This window comes from Manis javanica, chromosome 10 (assembly GCF_040802235.1).
Source record: "Manis javanica isolate MJ-LG chromosome 10, MJ_LKY, whole genome shotgun sequence".
Taxonomy (NCBI): domain Eukaryota; kingdom Metazoa; phylum Chordata; class Mammalia; order Pholidota; family Manidae; genus Manis; species Manis javanica.
The window spans coordinates 45,872,157-45,891,856 of NC_133165.1; the positions used below are offsets into that span (position 1 = coordinate 45,872,157).

The 19,700-nt window shown below is 40.0% G+C and overlaps 1 long non-coding RNA gene across 1 annotated transcript; it reads left to right on the forward strand.

The window, feature by feature from the left end:
- The first annotated feature begins 230 nt into the window (after positions 1-230).
- Positions 231-11,200, forward strand: LOC140843731 (uncharacterized). Its single transcript, XR_012121738.1, has 3 exons — positions 231-375; positions 8,907-8,987; positions 10,708-11,200. It is a non-coding gene; the product is annotated as an uncharacterized lncRNA (long non-coding RNA).
- Positions 11,201-19,700: the final 8,500 nt, after the last annotated feature.

The window sequence follows — 19,700 nt, forward strand, 5'->3', positions numbered from 1 at the left end:
GGCCTTATGTGTGGTACGTGTTCTTCTTCTCTTACAGACTGAATTAAGTGAGAGCACTGGGGGATGTGTGTAGGTGGGTCGCTAAAGTGTTTTTTTGTTTTTAATTTATGGATGGTAGGATATTAAATTTGTGGTTGAAGTGCTTTGGTGAGAAGTTAGCAAATAATCAGTACACCTGAATAGTTAAAAAGGTCTTGAAGTGAGGGGCGGAGCCAGGATGGTGGCGTGAGTAGAGCAGTGGAAATCTCCTCCCAAAAACACATAGAGCTATGAAAATATAACAAAGAAAAATCTTCCTAAAATAGAGACCACAGGACACAGGACAACATCCAGACCACATCCACACCTGCAAGAACCCAGCGCCTTGCGAAGGGGGTAAGATACAAGCCCTGGCCCGGCGGGACCCGAGCGCCCCTCCCCCCAGCTCCCGGCGGGTGGAAAGAAACCGGAGCGGTTTTTTTTTTTTTGGCGAGCGCTTTTTGGAAGCCTTAAAGGGACGGGCCCCCGTTGCTAGGGAGGCAGGGTGGCGGGACCGGTGAGTGGGTGCCTGGGACCGGCGCCTGAGGACAAAGAATATCCCACATTTTTCCCTGCGGGACCGGTGGGCGGGTGCCTGAGACCGGTGCCTGAGGACGGAGGAAATCGCGCGTTTTTCCCCTTTTCTTTTTCTCTTTTTGGCGAGCGCTTTTTGGAAGCCTTAAAGGGACAGGGACCCCAGTGCTAGGGAGGCAGGGTGGTGGGACTGGTGAGCGGGTGCCTGGGACCGGCGCCTGAGGACAAAGAATATCCCACGTTTTTCCCTGCGGGACCGGTGGGCAGGTGCCTGAGACCAGCACTTGAGGACAGAGGAAATCGCGCGTTTTTCCTCTCTTTTTTTTTTTCTCTTTTCTGCGAGTGCTTTTTGGAAGCCTGAAAGGGACAGGGACCCTGGTGCTAGGGAGGCAGGGCGGTGGGACTGGTGAGCGGGTGCCTGGGACCAGTGCTTGAGGACAAAGAATATCGAGCGTTCCTTCCCTGCGGGACCGGTGGGTGGGTGCTTTTTGGAAGCCTTGAAAGGACAGGGACCCTGGTGCTAGGGAGACAGGGCAGCAGGACCAGTGAGCGGGTGCCTGAGACCGGCACCTGAGGACAGAAAAAAAGAAAAAAAAAATCGCTTGTTTTTTCCTTTTTTTTTTTTTTTCTTTCTTTCTGTTCCCTCTCTCATTGTTGCTGTTGTTGTTTTGGTTTGGAGAGTGCTTTTTGGAAGTCTTAAAGGGGCAGGACAGGTCACTTAGACCAGAGGCAGGGAATCTGGGGATCTCTGGGCACCCTAAACCCCTGGGCAGCAGGGGGCACAGAGACCCCTTACGGAGATAAATAGCCTCCTGGCCGCTCCCCCTCCAAACGGGGCTCCACCATTTTGGAGGAACAGCCCCAGCCAGACCAAGCCCACAGCAACAGTGGAGATAAACCCCAAAGCAACTGGGCAGGAAGCAGAAGCCCTGTCTGCGCACAGCTGCCCAGAACAAGCAACTAGAGGTCGCTATTCTCCCAGGAAAAGGCTACAAACCAACAAGAAGGGAAGCTCTTTCAGCGGTCACTTGTACCAGCTCTGCAAACTATCTCTATCACCATGAAAAGGCAAAACTACAGGCAGACAAAGATCACAGAGACAACACCTGAGAAGGAGACAGACCTAACTAGTCCTCCTGAAAAAGAATTCAAAATAAAAATCATGAACATGCTGACAGAGATGCAGAGAAAAATGCAAGAGCAATGGGATGAGATGCAGAAAAAAATGCAAGAGCAGTGGGATGAAGGCCGGAAGGAGATCACAGATGTCAGGAAAGAGATCACAGAAGTGAAACAATCCCTGGAAGGATTTATAAGCAGAATGGATAAGATGCAAGAGGCCATTGAAGGAATAGAAGCCAGAGAACAGGAACGTATAGAAGCTGACAGAGAGAGATAAAAGGATCTCCAGGAATGAAACAACACTAAGAGAAATATGTGACCAATACAAAAGGAAAAACATTCGTATTATAGGGATACCAGAAGAGGAAGAAAGAGGAAAAGGGATAGAAAGTCTCTTTGAAGAAATAATTGCTGAAAACTTCCCCAAACTGGGGGAGGAAATAATCGAACAGACCATGGAAGTACACAGAACCCCCAACAGAAAGGATCCAAGGAGGACAACACCAAGACACATAGTAATTAAAATGGCAAGGATCAAGGACAAGGAAAGAGTTTTAAAGGCAGCTAGAGAGAAAAAGGTTTAAAGGAAAACCAATCAGGCTAACATCAGACTTCTCAACAGAAACCCTACAGGCCAGAAGAGAATGGCATGATATACTTAATGCAATGAAACAGAAGGGCCTTGAACCAAGGATACTGTATCCAGCACGACTATCATTTAAATATGATGGTGGGATTAAACAATTCCCAGACAAGCAAAAGCTGAGGGAATTTGCTTCCCACAAACCACCTCTACAGGGCATCCTACAGGGACTGCTCTAGATGGGAGCACCCCTAAAAAGAGCACAGAACAAAACACACAACATATGAAGAATGGAGGAGGAGGAATAAGAAGGGAGAGAAGAAAAGAATCTCCAGACAGTGTATATAACAGCTCAATAAGCGAGCTAAGTTAGGCAGTAAGATACTAAAGAAGCTAACCTTGAACCTTTGGTAACCACGAATCTAAAGCCTGCAATGGCAATAAGTACATATCTCTCAATAGTCACCCTAAATGTAAATGGACTTAATGCACCAATTAAAAGACATAGAGTAATAGAATGGATAAAAAAGCAAGACCCATCTATATGCTGCTTACAAGAAACTCACCTTAAACCCAAAGATAAGCATAGACTAAAAGTCAAGGGATGGAAAAACATATTTCAGGCAAACAACAGTGAGAAGAAAGCAGGGGTTGCAGTACTAATATCAGACAAAATAGACTTCAAAACAAAGAAAGTAACAAGAGATAAAGAAGGCCACTACATAATGATAAAGGGCTCAGTCCTACAAGAGGATATAACCATTCTAAATATATATGCACCCAATACAGGAGCACCAGCATATGTGAAGCAAATACTAACAGAACTAAAGAGGGAAATAGACTGCAATGCATTCATTGTAAGAGACTTCAACACACCACTCACCCCAAAGGATAGATCCACCGGGCAGAAAATAAGTAAAGACACACAGGCACTGAACAACACACTAGAACAGATGGACCTAATAGACATCTATAGAACTCTACATCCAAAAGCAACAGGATATACATCCTTCTCAAGTGCACATGGAACATTCTCCAGAATAGACCACATACTAGCTCACAAAAAGAGCCTCAGTAAATTCCAAAATATTGAAATTCTACCAACCAATTTTTCAGACCACAAAGGTATGAAAGTAGAAATAAATTCTACAAAGAAAACAAAAAGGCTCACAAACACATGGAGGCTTAACAACATGCTACTAAATAATCAATGGATCAATGAACAAATCAAAATAGAGATCAAGGAATATATAGAAACAAATGACAACAACAACACTAAGCCCCAACTTCTGTGGGATGCAGCGAAAGCAGTCTTAAGAGGAAAGTATATAGCAATCCAGGCACACTTGAAGAAGGAAGAACAATCCCAAATGAATAGTCTAACATCACAATTATTAAAACTGGAAAAAGAAGAACAAAGGAGGCCTAAAGTCAGTAGAACGAGGGACATAATAAAGATCAGAGAAGAAATAAACAAAATTGAGAAGAATAAAACAATAGCAAAAATCAACGAAACCAAGAGCTGGTTCTTTGAGAAAATAAACAAAATAGATAAGCCTCTAGCCCAACTTATTAAGAGAAAAAGAGAGTCAACACAAATCAACATAATCAGAAATGAGAATGGAAAAATCACGACAGACTCCACAGAAATACAAAGAATTATTAAAGACTACTATGAAAACCTATATGCCAACAAGCTGGAAAACCTAGAAGAAATGGACAACTTCCTAGAAAAATACAACCTCCCAAGACTGACCAAGGAAGAAACACAAAAGTTAAACAAACCAATTACAAGCAAAGAAATTGAAACAGTAATCAAAAAACTACCCAAGAACAAAACCCCGGGGCCGGACGGATTTACCTCGGAATTTTATCAGACACACAGAGAAGACATAATACCCATTCTCCTTAAAGTGTTCCACAAAATAGAAGAAGAGGGAATACTCCCAAACTCATTCTATGAGGCCAACATCACCCTAATACCAAAACCAGGCAAAGACCCCACCAAAAAAGAAAATTACAGACCAATATCCCTGACGAATGTAGATGCAAAAATACTCAATAAAATATTAGCAAACAGAATTCAACAGTATATCAAAAGGATCATACACCATGACCAAGTGGGGTTCATCCCAGGGATGCAAGGATGGTACAATATTCGAAAATCCATCAACATCATCCACCACATCAACAAAAAGAAAGACAAAAACCACATGATCATCTCCATAGATGCTGAAAAAGCATTTGACAAAATTCAACATCCATTCATGATAAAAACTCTCAGCAAAATGGGAATAGAAGGCAAGTACCTCAACATAATAAAGGCCATATATGATAAACCCACAGCCAGCATTATACTGAACAGCGAGAAGCTGAAAGCATTTCCTCTGAGATCGGGAACCAGACAGGGATGCCCACTCTCCCCACTGTTTTTTAACATAGTACTGGAGGTCCTAGCCACGGCAATCAGACAAAACAAAGAAATACAAGGAATCCAGATTGGTAAAGAGGAAGTTAAACTGTCACTATTTGCAGATGATATGATACTGTACATAAAAAACCCTAAAGACTCCACTCCAAAACTACTAGAACTGATATCGGAATACAGCAAAGTTGCAGGATACAAAATTAACACACAGAAATCTGTAGCTTTCCTATACACTAACAATGAATCAATAGAAAGAGAAATCAGGAAAACAATTCCATTCACCATTGCATCAAAAAGAATAAAATACCTAGGAATAAACCTAACCAAAGAAGTGAAAGACTTATACTCTGAAAACTACAAGTCACTCTTAAGAGAAATTAAAGGGGACACTATTAAATGGAAACTCATCCCATGCTCATGGCTAGGAAGAATTAATATCGTCAAAATGGCCATCCTGCCCAAAGCAATATACAGATTTGATGCAATCCCTCTCAAATTACCAGCAACATTCTTCAATGAATTGGAACAAATAATTCAAAAATTCATATGGAAACAACAAAGACCCCGAATAGCCAAAGCAATCCTGAAAAAGAAGAATAAAGTAGGGGGGATCTCACTCCCCAACTTCAAGCTCTACTACAAAGCCATAGTAATCAAGACAATTTGGTACTGGCACAAGAACAGAGCCACAGACCAGTGGAACAGATTAGAGACCCCAGAAATTAACCCAAACATATATGGTCAATTAATATTTGATAAAGGAGCCAAGGACATACAATGGCAAAATGACAGTCTCTTCAACAGATGGTGCTGGCAAAACTGGACAGCTACATGTAGGAGAATGAAACTGGACCATTGTCTAACCCCATATACAAAGGTAAACTCAAAATGGATCAAAGACCTGAATGTAAGTCACGAAACCATTAAACTCTTGGAAAAAAACATAGGCAAAAACCTCTTAGACATAAACATGAGTGATCTCTTCTTGAACATATCTCCCCGGGCAAGGAAAACAACAGCAAAAATGAGCAAGTGGGACTACATTAAGCTGAAAAGCTTCTGTACAGCGAAAGACACCATCAATAGAACAAAAAGGAACCCTACAGTATGGGAGAATATATTTGAAAATGACAGATCCGATAAAGGCTTGACGTCCAGAATATATAAAGAGCTCACACGCCTCAACAAACAAAAAACAAATAACCCAATTAAAAAATGGGCAGAGGAACTGAACAGACAGTTCTCCAAAAAAGAAATACAGATGGCCAAGAGACACATGAAAAGATGCTCCACATCGCTAATTATCAGAGAAATGCAAATTAAAACTACAATGAGGTATCACCTCACACCAGTAAGGATAGCTGCCATCCAAAAGACAAACAACAACAAATGTTGGCGAGGCTGTGGAGAAAGGGGAACCCTCCTACACTGCTGGTGGGAATGTAAATTAGTTCAACCATTGTGGAAAGCAGTATGGAGGTGCATCAAAATGCTCAAAACAGACCTACCATTTGACCCAGGAATTCCACTCCTAGGAATTTACCCTAAGAACGCAGCAATCAAGTTTGAGAAAGACAGATGCACTCCTATGTTTATCGCAGCACTATTTACAATAGCCAAGAATTGGAAGTAACCTAAATATCCATCAGTAGATGAATGGATAAAGAAGATGTGGTACATATACACAATGGAATACTACTCAGCCATAAGAAGTGGAAAAATTCAACCATTTGCAGCAACATGGATGGAGCTGGAGAGTATTATGCTCAGTGAAATAAGCCAAGTGGAGAAAGAGAAATACCAAATGATTTCACTCATCTGAGGAGTATAGGAACAAAGGAAAAACTGAAGGAACAAAACAGCAGCAGAATTACAGAACCCAAAAATGGACTAACAGGTACCAAAGGGAAAGGAACTGGGGAGGATGGGTGGGCAGGGAGGGATAAGGGGGGGGAAGAAGAAGGGGCGTATTAAGATTAGCATGCATAGGGGGAGGGAGAAAGGGGAGGGTGGGCTGCACAACACAGAGAGGACAAGTAGTGACTCTACAACATTTTGTAAGCTGAGGGACAGTAACCGTAATGTGGTTGTTAGGGGTGACCTGATATAGGGGAGAGCATAGTAAACATAGTATTCTTCATGTAAGTGTAGATTAAAAATTAAAAAAAAAAAAAAAAGAAAGAAAGAAAAGGGGGATTACTCCTTAACAGGATAAAACTATTGGTAAATCAAAGATCAATGCATGCTTTAAATATCCTTAATGTTGATCACTTAAAGGGTGTCAGATGATCAGCTATGGAGGTACTCTTTTCTGATAATATTCCTTTCTCTTAATTAAAAAAAAAAAAAAGCAGTTACTGTGTGCTGACCTCCAATGAGTTCTGCACAGTGGTATAGAGGGCATGTCAAAGTGTGGGCAAAGGGTCTGTTTGTTTCTATGCAGAAGATCAAGGCCTAGCTTGGATACCCAGAAAATGAACTAAGATACGATATGAGGAGGAGCTTCCGGCATCAGCACTCTCTGGAGGACTTGTGCCGGGGGATGATCATCAAAAAGCCTCCACAGGGATCCGGACGATGCTGTGGTTGTGGCTGCATCCAGCCCACCGTCTCCTGGACTTGCCATAGGAATGAGGAGGGAGATGTCTAGGCTGGCATGTGCATACAGTGAGACAACGAATTTGACCGGATCTGTACTGTTGGAACTCAACCAGGAGTTGGGAGGGGTGCAAGTTGTAGCACTCCAAAATCTCATGACTATAGACTATCTATGGTTAAAAGAACATATGGGATGTGAACAGATCCCAGAAATGGGCTGCTTTAATTTGTCTGATGGTTCAAGTACAGTTGGACAATATCCATCATATCATAGATAAATTTTCACAAATACCTAGGGTGCCTAAATGGTTTTCTTGGCTTCACTGGAGATGGATGGTAATTATAGATTTGCTTTGTTTATGTCACCGTATTCCTATTATGTTAATATGTGTGTGCAAATTAGTTAGTAGTTTAAAACCTATACATACTTAAGGTACTATACAAGAAGATATGTCAAAGAAATAATCAATCCTCCCAAGTTTCCTTCATATGCTACATCTATAGCTTTTCTTCTTCCTTCCTAATTACAACCCTTAAATAGAATTCGTGCCTCATATCGAATTTACCGAGTATCATAATTCCTCCAGGTGGTAAAGATACCTCGAGACAAGTGCTGGGCATAGAAGCCACAGGGCATAAATCTGCAAAGAAGTAAAAAGCTAACCTTTGCAAACAATATGGCTTCTCTCTCACTTACCAACTTTACATTTCCCTGTATGGCCCCGGAAGATGACTGGTTAGCCAGAGACGGGTAAGATTCCTCAAGGGAGGAACAACCTAAGACAGGCACAGTCGCAGGGGGGCCATCAGGTGAGAATTTGGGGATCAACAGAGGTGAGGCTCAGAACCTCACCCCCCCTGCTTTGAGAGAAATCTTCTGCATCCGTGGATGTCTTGCTGCCCTTGTCTAGCCTGGATTAATACTTAGTCCATAGGCACACACCTGATCATCTGATCATCTACATTTGCCTTCTTACAGCACTAAACTATGTTTTCTACCTTTATCTTGCATCTACCTACCACTTCAGCATTTTATTAAAAATAAAAAAAATAATAATAATAGGAGAAATGTGGGATCAACATATAAATCAAGTACAAAAATCAAACGAATATTCATATTTGACCTGATTGTTTATAGGTCATATTGCATGATCAAAACCGAAAGTTTCTGTGATGAATGCCCTTGTACTGTTCACCATGTAAGAATTTATTCACTATGTAAGAATTCGTTCACCATGTAAGAACTTGTTCGTTATGCTTCAGAAGATTGGAGACTGACGAGAATTAGGCTTGAGATGGATTAATGATTGTACATTGAGCGTTGACCCCCCTATACTGAATTTTATTGTTGTTAACAACCATTTGATCAATAAATATGAGAGATGCCCTCTCAAAAAAAAAAAAAAAAAAAAAAAGGTCTTGAAGTGTTTTTATACTTTTCTTATTAGTTTAGGACAGTCCTAGAATAAATTTACCTTCCTGAATCTTTGAGATTTGAAGCAACCTTTTCTTGTCTAGCATGAACCTATGTTCCATAGAAAGAGTATAAGATCCCAGGAATATGAGAGTATGCTTTAAGGAAAAAGTCATATAATCTAATTGAGGGTTTGTGATTTGTCACAGGCACCACAATAGCAGTGGGAGTGGCCATTCAGCTTTTAAGCCTGAGGTGACCAATGAAGTCCGTGCTGCTTTTGTGCCTAAGTAAGTGAGAATCCACCTGGGTGAGATTTCCTATTTGAAAAAAGGTCATTATCAGAGTTATTGTCCTGTAAATTTTCCTCTTTGAAATCAGAAAGGAACATTTTGAGTAACATGCCACAACAACTATTTTGTCTAATTCCTTTTACTGTTTTTCATTAATATGCATAAAATATGCTTAAGCTAAGAGGGTTTGTAGATACATTGACTAACAAAGTATGTAACAAAAAGATCACAAGGTTTGTGCAATGGATAAAATGCAACTGTACAAAATTTAAGAAAAATGTTAGATTTCTGCATTTGAGCTTAATTATACTTGAGGAAGAATTGGCTGGGAGGGAAAGAGGCTGGAAATGTGTGTGAAAAGACTTGGGATAATTTACATTTTTAATTTGGGTCAGCACTATGACATGGCTGCCAAAAAAGCTTAACATGCTCCAACTCTGGGCTGATGGCAGAACAAAGACTAGGAGGAGGCAGGTCAGTGGTGGTCCTGAATGCCTTCGTCCTACTGTCCGCGGAGGGCTGCTGGTGGGCTGTGCTGCCCTGCAAGAGGACACAGACACAGACCGAAATTCACTGCGAGAGAGTGAAGCAACTCAAGATGTCCCGGGGTGGTGGTGGGTGAGGGGGTTCTATAGGTACATAAGCACTAGCCCAGAGGAGAAAAACCTCAGGGGCCTAAGGAAATGAGGGATGGAAGGATAATGGTCTGCAAAAAACTGAAGGACTATCATGGGAAAGAAGAACAATTGGCCTGGTTTGGCTCCAGATAGGATCCATAGGTGAAGTAGGTGAAAGAGGAAGTATGTTTGCATCCAGTGTAGGAATAAACTGGTCTGTGGTTGACATTCATCAGCCAGGAGATAGCGAGCCATCTGCTCTGTCACAAAGGTTGGATGACTATTCCACAGGACAGGTGTTTAGGGAATTTCTGTTTCAGTTTGAATCTTAGAAAAAGTGGTTGGTTCCTCCTAATTTTTTAACAGCTTTATTGAGGTATAATTGATATAAATAAACTGTGCCTCTTTAAAGTGTACAATTTGATAAATTTTGACATATATCCTTATCAGAATAATTGTCCTATAAATTTTCCTCTTTGAAATAGAAAGGAACATTTTGAGTAACTTGCCACAATAACTATTTTGTCTAAATTTCACACCCATGAAACCATCACCACAGTCAAGATAATGAACATCACCATCACTGCCAAAAGTTTCCCCATGCCCCTTGGTGAAGCCTTCAAACCTCCCTCTCACTCTGCCCCTGTTGCCTGGCATCCACTGATCCCCATTCTGTCACTATAGATTTGATTTGTGTGCATTTCCTAGAGTACATATAAGTAGAATCATACATTTAATTTTTAAAATACTTAGCTTTCCTTCTCTGACTTTGTGAGATATATTTAGCTGAATTAACAGTAAAATTAAGAACCTTATCATTTTTCATTATGTTAGAACGATTTCGTGACCATGGGATGAAGCCTTAAAACAATGTTGTTACAGAGAAGACAAGTAGTGATTCTACAACATCTTACTATGCTGATGGACAGTGACTGTAATGGGGCTTGTGGAGGGGACTTGGTGAAAGGGGGACCCTAGTTAAACATAATGTTCTTCATGTAATTGTAGATTAATGATAACAAAAAAAACAAAACAAAAAAAACCAGTGTTGTTGCCTTTCAGTAGCACTTCTGTGTTTTTCCCTTTTCTTTCTCTTTTAGGCCTGGGCCTCTGAAGAATGGCCTCAATTTCCAGAGCTCAGATGGCCACTTAAATAAGAGATCCCACAGCTACACATGTGGCATCCCTGTGTCCAGCCACAATGCCATTACCAGTTCCTACAGTTCCACTGGAGGGATCTCTCAGGTACATGCACCTGGTGGTGTGGAAGAAGTGGATTCTTTGCATCTATTAGTTGATTATGCAGTGTTTACTAGCCTCCTGTCAGATGCTGAGATCACCTCTAAGGTAACAGCAGTTACCAACCCTTGAATGATTGCTATAAACCAGTGGAACAAACTAGAAAGCCCAGAATGCCTATGTGGAAACCTGATATAAGACAGAGCCATTATTATAGATAAATGGACAAAGGATGAATAATTCAAAAAATGATACTAATTTGATTAAAAAGGTAGATTGAGTCTGGATTGCATTGGGTCATAAATTCATCCTATAGGCACTGGGAATTTAATGAAAGTTTTTAAAATAAGTGGTTATAATTCTTTTTAGAAAGGATGTAGTGTATACTGGAGAACAGATCAAGTTTTGCTACCAGAATGACTTGGGTTCAAATCTTGGCTTTGGCACTTAGTAGCTATAGACTCTTGGGCAGGCAAATGATGTAACTCTCTTTTTCTCATCTCTAAAGGATTGTTGTAAAGATTGAAGGTAATGTTTGAAAAGCACCCATTACAGTGCCTATCAGTAAGTGGGCATCTGATATATAGGAGCTTGAAAAAAATAACACATGTGTGGAGGAGGTTTTTGAGAGGAGAAAGAATTTGACATAAGTTTTTATCCATACAGAAGGCTCTTAGAGTAATACAAATGACATGCTAATGATAAATGACAAATATAGAAGATGAAGGCCCCAGCCAGGAAGTTATGGCAATGCAGAGGATAATAGTACAAAGTCTTTATTCTGCACTAGGCCCTCTGCTGAGCACTGTACATACATTTCCTCAATCAGTGATCACAACAGACCTATGAGATACATAGTCATTGCTCCTTCCTACAATTTTACGTCAAATGGTATACACACACAAAAGGAAGGAAAAATATAATAATGAACCTCCATGTAGCTCCGGCAGTTTACAGTGTTTTGTCAGTCCTGATCCATCAACACCCCCACCCCAAACTGGTTTTCCTCTTGTGTTTTAAAGTACAAACATGCTGTTTCACCTGTAGGTACTTCAGTGTATTTTTAAAACTTTTTGAACATTAATAACCACAATACCTCTATTCTTCTGAATAATAATGACTTCTTGTTAGTTATTATCACTCCAATTTCCCCTTATTATCCTGTCTTATTATAGTTACTTTGAATCAGGGACCAAAAATCAACACATTGCATTTGGTTCACATGTCTCTTAGATTCTTTTTTTTTTTTTGAGCATTAAAGATATGCAATTAACATATGTAACAGAAAATCTGAAGGTAAGATTGTACACTTATGGAAATAATAATTTTGACCTACTTCATAAGATAGTTGTGAGGTAGTACATGTAAAGTGTTCAAGAGTTTACATTGTCCATAGTAAACATTCAAGAAGTGCCACCTATTACTATTATTTTAAATAAGTACAGTCATTTAATTTCAGGGGACTTAATTCACACTCAGAGAGCTTCAGACTTAACATTATACAATGCTGTGTATGCTGGTCTAACAAGCAAGCAGGGTAAAAATAATCTTAAACTTTTTAATAGGTCATTTTATATTTTTTAGATGTACCCTTTTTGGCTTATAATCTAATTATAATGCTTTGAAATTAAGCATGTTTTCACATAGTGTAACCTCAGTCTTGAGCAGTAGTTATGTTTAAATTATTATAGAGTACTTTTATATCACAACAAAATTACATTGTCCTCATAGGATTGAAATTCAGTCATAGAGAAAATGAAGGACTTATAATTGTAAAGTATCTTCAGTTTAATCAATAGTGTAATGTACATATCATTTTATTAAAAAGGTTATTCATTGAAAATCATGAGGTATTTATTGTATAGGTGCCTTTAAACTTGGGTTTTACATATAGGTTTTGTTTTTTCTTATTCTAGAAATGCTCATTAGTTTATCTTAATTTGAATTACTGCTTATTCTAACATGTTGCCTGTAACATTACCCTTACGAGTTGAAATGTGCTTTTCATGGGGCATGAAGAAAAATTCAGCAGGTAATTGAATGAAAACAGGTCAGGTCGGGTTTCTAAATGTTTGTCACTTGTAGTAATTTAGACTTAACTATTTTTTTTTCTTTCCTTACGTGTTTTATTGTATACTAAAGCAAGTTTTGATGGTTAACTTAATTTACACTGTTACTTGCTGAGTGTATTATTAGCAATGCGGCTAGTGTTCTTAAACTGTTCAATGGCTTACTTAAAGGGTTGCAATGATGTGAAAGGAAGACAGACACACCATAAAAGGCATGGAATTGGGTTCTGATAATGACTGAGCTTCGGTACTTTTCTACTTTGTTGTATATAGTAATTGTTGGAATGTTAAGATAACTTGTGCTTTTTTAAGTACCTGTTTGTACAGGAAATGTTTTCCTAAAGTACAGTTCAGAAACATTAATTATTCCTAGAGATTGTGTTGGAAGTTGCTAATATCTGCTATATGGAAACCTACCTTTCAAAATAAATATTGGTATTGTTGTAATTTGAAATCAGGCATTAAAGTACTGTGAAGAAAAGATGGGGGCGTGAGAGGAGAGACAGAGACTTCATCCTAAAACCATATACAATTAGAAAATATAGTTGGTGCAACTAATCCTGAGAGAGCAACAGGAAAGAGGATGGTGCCAGACTGCATACACTTGGAAAAAAGAACAGATATCACAGAACAGGGTAACATACCAAAGCTGTGGCCTGGTGGGACCCAAGCCCTTCCTCTGCCCCAGTTCACCAGTGGGAGGAAGAGAATGGAGCAGGGAAGGAGTGGAAGGTGTGGGACTGCTGAATACCTAGCTCCGGAGATCTGCTCTGGGAGCACAAACCTACATTTCTTGGTGCTTTCATGATAGTCACGTGATTACGGGGTTGGAAAGCTGGGACAGGCGGAGTTCCTGGGGAGATTGGGATTCTGGCCACTTGTGGGAAGCATGGATCCATATCCCGCTGCTCTGAGACAAAAGCTTATATCTGTGTGCTCAGCCCACTGGTTCAGGCAGTGGAAACAGGCATAGCAGCCAGGAAACAGGGAACAGCTCTTTCCTCCCCCCAAGCACCAATACCATTCCCCTGAGACCCCCAACATTGCTTCAGGGGCTGAGCAGCTCCAGAGTAGAGCTTCTGGACACTAGAGGGCGCCATATACAAATATGAAATGCCAAAGGAACCTGGTCCAGAGTAAAATTAATATAACGCCAGAGAAAGACTTAAATGACATGGACTTTATGACTCTTCCTGAAAGGGAGTTCAAAATAAAAATCATCAACATCCTAATGGAGGTACGGAAAGATATCCAAGAACTCAGGAATGAATTCAGGTCAGAGATCCAATCACTGAAGAGCACGATGGAGGGTATTAAAAGCAGATTGGACACGGTGGAGGAGATGATAAATGAAATAGAAACTAGAGAAGAGGAATACAAAGAAGCTGGGGCACAGAGAGAAAAAAGGATCTCTAAGAATGAAAGAATATTGAGAGAACTGTGTGACCAATCCAAACGGAACAATATTCGCATTATAGGGATACCAGAAGAAAAAGAAGAGAGAGAAAGGGATAGAAAGTGTCTTTGAGGAGGTAGTTGCTGAAAACTTCCCCAATCTAGGGAAGGAGATAGTCTCTCAGGCCATGGAGATCCACAGATCTCCCAACACAAGGGACCCAAGGAAGACAACATCAAGACATATAGTAATAAAACTGGCAAAGATCAAGGATAAGGACAGACTATTAAAAGCAGCCAGAGAGAGAAATAAGATCACATACAAAGGAAAGCCCATCAGGCCAACATCAGACTTTTCAGCAGAAACCTTACAGGCCAGAAGGGAGTGGCATGATGTATTTAATGTCATGAAGCAGAAGGGCATGGAACCAAGATTACTTTATCCAGCAAGATTATCATTTAAATTCGAAGGAGGGATTAAACAATTTCCAGATAAGCAAAAGCTGAGGGAATTTACCTCCCACAAACCATCTCTACAGTGTATTTTGGAGGGACTGCTATAGATGGAAGTGTTCCTAACGTCGAATAGCTGTCACTAGAGGTAATAAAACCACAGTAAAGAAAGTAGAACAGCTAATTACTAAGCAAATGAAAAATTAGATTAAGTATCTCCAAAGTCAATCAAGGGATAGACAAAAAGTACAGAATTTGATACCTAATATACAAAGAATGGAGGAGAAACAGTAAAGAACCTTTATATTGTGTTTGTAATAGCATATTAAGTGAGCTAAGTTAGACTCTTAGATAGTAAGGAAATTAACCTTGAACCTTTGGTAACCATGAATCTAAAGCCTGCAATGGCAATAAGTACATACCTATCGATAATCACCCTCAATGTAAATGGACTGAATGCACCAATCAAAAGACATAGAGTCACTGAATGGATTAAAAAACAAGATCCATCTATATGCTGCCTACAAGAGACTCACTTTAAACCCAAAGACATACACAGACTAAAAGTGAAGGGATGGAAAAAGATATTTCATGCAACTAACAGAAAAAAGCAGGAGTTGCAGTACTTGTATCAGACAAAACACTATGTCCCTTCCCCCACGTCTGAACGCAGCATGGGAAAGCACAAGCTTGAGAGCAACCGGTGCAGTCCTTGGAAGTTATCTGCTCACAAAAACATATCTTGTCCTTGAAGATGAGCCAAGACTCCTCGCTCTGAAAATAGGGAGACCTTGAGGATGTGTGAAAACACCTCCCCGCCAGCGCCACCTAAGGTCCAATTATCTCCTGACCCACCCCTTACTTGCTACTTGTATAAATTGAGCCTGTAAACAATAAACTTTGCCAGCTTGATCAGACATCCTGTCTTGCTGGTCATTCTTTGTGTCCCTTGCTTGTCTCATTTCTGCAGGTGTCTCTGGCACACTCCACGTTCGTCCCGCGGGCCGGGACAACTGGCGCCCAACGTGGGGCCCTGGGACTCCTGCTGAAACGTCTGCTCGGAAGCCCTGGCCAGGCATTCTTCTGAGTCATCACACGGGTATTGACCTGATGTGGACTCTGCGTTGAGGATCACTGCGGATCACCCGTCCGTAATACAGATCCCGGAGAGGTGAGTAGACGCATCACCCAAGCAAGCATCTTAAATACCTCTTGTGAGTTCTCACTGATCCCCTCCCTCTAGTTTGCTGCCGCGATTTATTCCTTGTTTTGTCCTCTGGTTGTTCCTCTCTGAAAACCTTGTGCTTACTTTGGGCTAATGGTCGTTCACCTCTAGGGCCTGCACAAGGGACTCTGACTACAGAGTCCCTGCCCTAGAGGGTCCGAGCAAGCGGATTATACTTGCCGACTGTCCTACGTAAGCAAGGGCTCGCCTGAGCTGATGAGAGTACCTCCAGTAGTTCAGAACATTGGCGTGGTTGCGGCTGCATTAGTATAATTCCAAGTTACATAGAGTTGAAATCCCAGCCGTCCTAATGGGCAACTCACTGAACTCCCACGAGGTATTTCTTAGCGGACTCAAGGAGTCCCTCAGGACATGAGGAGTAAGGGTTAAAAGAAAAGATCTTAGACAATTTTTTTCCTTTATTCATGAGACCTGCCCCTGGTTTCCCCTCGAAGGCACTATCAATCATAAATGTTGGAAAAGAGTTGGTGATGCCCTCCAAGACTTTTATCAGACCTTTGGCCCTGAAAAAGACCCTGTTTCAGCATTTTCTTACTGGAACCTTATTCACGACATACTTGAGGTTCATTCTCAAGATCCTGACATTAAAGATATAATTAAAACAGGAGAAATAGCCCTTAAAGAAAACTCCCGACCACCACCTTATCATTTCCCTGTCATTGACCAAGTGTTCCTTGCCTCATCAACTCTCTCCCGAGAGCGTCTGCATATGACAAATGACCTCTCAGTCCTCAGGCACACGGTCAAAAACAGAAAAGAGCAGATTCAACTCCTGCAGGCCGTCTGTGATTTAGATCAAGAGCTCTCCAAATTGATTCACAGAACTTAACATCCCAAAACCTCCTCAGCAGCCCCAGGGAAGCCAAACAAGCTTATGACTCAGATCAGGGCTCTGGTAGTGAAAAGTCACACAGTCCCTGCATTTATCAGACAGGCAGGGGCCTCTTGAGGAAAGACAATAGCTCAGGCAGAAAAACTAGGAAAACTAACTGAGAGCAATTCGATCCCTAAACTCTAAAAAGAAGTATCTTATCTTCTGCACACAAACCTGGTCCCAGTACAAACTCTGATTAGAGAGGCTTGGCCCCTGAAAGAAGTATGCAATATAATGTTATGCAGCTAAATATATTTTGCCACAAGGGAAGAGGATAGTCAAGAGTTCCATGAACTGCTACAATGTAGAGCTAGTTTTCTGAATTCTTTTAGTGAACATCTATTCTATTTATTAAGTTCATCACTGTCTTTGAGAATTGAGAAGTCTTAAACTAAACTCCCTGAGATAGAAGAAATTTATCTTCTGCAATACAGCCTGGCTTTAAATGACTGGAGTTAGAATTGTACTTGCATTTCATTTCCAGCCCCCTAGACACACATGGTCCCTATCAGTTCAGAGCCTTCATCGGCCCTGTTAGTCTGGGGCTGTCTAAACCTTAACCCAGTTATGTAAACTGCTTACCTGTAGAGTGTATTCTTGAAAACTGAAGTACTTTTCATCAAATAAACTAAGAAGAAAGAAGACCATTGAGTATTAGAAACTCAAATCTTTATGTCAGTTTGTCTGTGTATATGTATTTGTATGAAGAGTGTCACTAACTAGTCATTATGTCTCAGTCTGTATGTTCGTGTGTCTAAGTGTGTAAAAAAAATATATATTTTCTACCTCCGGAGGGTATTAATAAAATTGATTTAAAAACATGCGCTTGTGAAAATTGGGCATTCTAAAACTTCCAGAAAATCTAATTAAAAAATATTATGCATTAATGCTAATTTAAGCTTAACTGAAATGGACATGTCTTTATAGTTATTAGCTGCCAAAGTTTACTTAAAGTCATTTAAGTTGATGTTACCTGTTAAATATTCCAAGAAAATACTTAAAGAAAGGCTTGACTTTGATGTGTGGTGAAAGTTTTATAAGTAATTTAGCATAGTTGCTAAAAATAAGTAAACAAGTGTAGCAAATAAACCTTTTAATAATAATAATACTGTATTAATCTATAACAATGTATATATCATATATCTGCAAACAGCCTGAGAATTTTTGTGGTAACCAAAATTCTTAAAGTTTGCCAAGTTATTTAAGAAAATAAGATCTTAATATTAAAAAGACTAAGCTAAGTGTTGTTAACAACTATGTAACCTTCTGCATTCACTTTTAAACTTTCTTATTATCATTCCAGTTAAATAATAAGTGTTATTTAATAACTATAATTCTATTTAGGCAAGTGCCTTAAAAACTTTTGACAACTTCCCAAGACCAAATTTAAAAAGTATTTTTACCTCTCGATTAACTCTGATGTTTTCCAGAGGGCCCCTGGAACATATCAGTAGAATTTCTTCTCTTCATCAAGAAAATATTTGACTAATTTGGCTTATTTACCCGATATATATTTACCTGGAAAGCACTGTCAAAAGGAATAATACTAAACTTTATTATTGAATCTTTCATGTTACATAAACATCACTCTTCCCCCTAAAGTGCTTAGTCTTGATTCCCAATTAAATTTACCTGTTACTGTAAATGTGTATGTATTAATTGTACTCATGTGCCCTCTTATTATAATTCTTCAATCAATGTAAAGGTCTTCTGGATATAGACTTCCAAATAGTTGGGTATTTTTGCGTAATAACAAAAGATATCAAGCCCTTTCTCCACACTATCGAGGTGTTTGTGGTGTGGGACGCATTCTTCCTGCTCTAATAGGCCGCCTGCATATAAGCGCTAGAGACTTCTCCGAGTTCTGCCATCTGACTGATGAAAACTTGAAACTTTGAGATCCTGTCGCTGTTGCAGTTGCAGCTGCATTCCTCCTGCCAGTTCCTAGACTTGTCATTGGAATGCAGAAAGAGATATCTAAGCTGGCCTGTGCATATAGCAAAACAACAAATTTGACTGCTTCTGTATTATCTGAACTCAACCAAAAACAGAGAATTGCGAGCTGCAGTGCTTCAGAATCGCGCTGCTGTGGACTGTCTGATGTTAAAAGAGCATGTAAGATGTGATCAGTTTCCAAGAATGTGCTGTTTCAATTTCTCAAACTACTCAAAATCAATTAGATGATATCCATCATATTGTCAATAAGTTTTTACAAATGCCTAAGCTATTTAACTAGTTTTTTAGTTTCATTAGATATAACTAGTAATTGTAAGTCTGCCTTTGTTATGTATCTAATTTCCTATTGTTAATGTGTATATGCAATTTAACTAGCAGTTTGTTAAAACCTATATATATATTCAAATTATGTCTGTCTTTCGACATGTTCAAAGAACCCCTGAATAGTGTCTGGCACGCTGTCACACCTCTCTTAACCCTAAGCATTTTATGTCTTCTATTGCTGTTACTAGGGCCTTGTGTCCTTTGCAGCATGTGGAAACTCATCCAACAAGCCTTAAGAGACCTGCATTATTTGAAATTGCAGACGGCTCCCCCACTTGTAAATCATAAGATCTAAAGTCAAGTATGGTAGCCAGTGACGGGTAAGATATGGTTGAATAGTAAATACCAACCTAAGACAGGGAGTGGTCGACAGAGGACTATGCCCCCATGACGGGTAAGGATTTACTTCAACCGTACAACCTAAGACAGGCACATACCTTGACCCAGTCTGAGTTAGGCTGGTTATTTTATTAAAGAAAAAAGGGGGAGATGTTGGGAGCCGGGGCTATGTCCCTTCCCCCACGTCTGAACGCAGCA